We start from the raw sequence: 1032 nt of genomic DNA, 5'->3' as shown, positions 1-1032 counted from the left end.
ACACAGCCACGTTAACAGCTGGCACTTACAGAGCACGTGATCCATGTCACGCACTGCTCGAAGTGGGCTACACAGATCAACTTAAAACCCCCGAGAGGCATGCAACTGCCAACGCCCCCAGTTGTAAAAGGAGATGGAGCGGCTTGTCCAAGATTGTCACCAGCCCCTAGGCAGTGGAGCTGGGAGACCTGACCCCAGGCAGGTCCTCTGGCCGCAGAATCTGCGCTCTGATCCATCTGGCTTCCCTCATCCTTGCATCCTTCCCTGAGGCTCCGCGGACACCACTCTCCTCCAGACAAATCCCCGATGAGAATACATTTCCTGGGAGTTGGCTCAAGCTGGGGCCCCTGCTCCACTAGCATCTTGCAAAGTCTATTTTTCCCATCACAGTTTAAAAGCAGGTCTCCCGTGCTCACTTCAGCAGCACTTATACTAAAATGGAAATGATATAGAGAAGATTAGCATGGCCCCTGCACAAAGATGATGCACAAATTTATGAAGCGTGGCATATTTTTGTTCCGATGTTTTCTTAGGTCAGTCTCCCAAGACAATAGAAATAAAAACAAAAAATAAACAAATGGGACCTAATCAAACTTACAAGATTTTGCACAGCAAAGGAAACCATAAAAAAAAAAAAATGAAAAGACAACCTACGGAATGGGAGAAAGTATTTGCAAATGATGCGACCAACAAGGGCTTAATCTCCAAAATATACAAACAGTTCATACAACTCAACAGCAGAAAAACAAACAGCCCTATCCAAAAATGGGCAGAAGACCTTCACAGACATTTCTCCAAAGAAAACATACAGATGGCCAGTAGGCACATGAAAAGATGCTCAACAACACTAATTATTAGAGAAATTCAAATCAAAACTACAATGAGGTACCACTTCACACCAGTCAGAATGGTCATCATTAGAAAGTCTACAAATAACAAAATGCTTGAGGGGGTCTAGAGAAAAGGGAACCCTCCTACACTGTTGGTGGGAATGTAAGTTGGTGCAGCCACTATGGAGAACAGTATGGAGGT

At 44.8% G+C, this 1032-nt stretch overlaps 1 non-coding gene across 1 annotated transcript; it reads left to right on the top strand.

Moving 5' to 3' along the window:
• Positions 1 to 408: 408 nt before the first annotated feature.
• LOC118897631 lies at positions 409 to 515 on the top strand. The gene has a single exon (XR_005020517.1). It is a non-coding gene; the product is annotated as a U6 spliceosomal RNA (small nuclear RNA).
• The last annotated feature ends 517 nt before the right edge of the window (positions 516 to 1032 follow it).

The sequence above is a fragment of the Balaenoptera musculus genome, chromosome 6 (genome assembly GCF_009873245.2).
Source record: "Balaenoptera musculus isolate JJ_BM4_2016_0621 chromosome 6, mBalMus1.pri.v3, whole genome shotgun sequence".
Taxonomy (NCBI): Eukaryota; Metazoa; Chordata; class Mammalia; order Artiodactyla; family Balaenopteridae; genus Balaenoptera; species Balaenoptera musculus.
The sequence above is the reverse complement of the archived record's forward strand: the minus strand, read 5'-3'. Positions and strand labels throughout refer to the sequence as shown.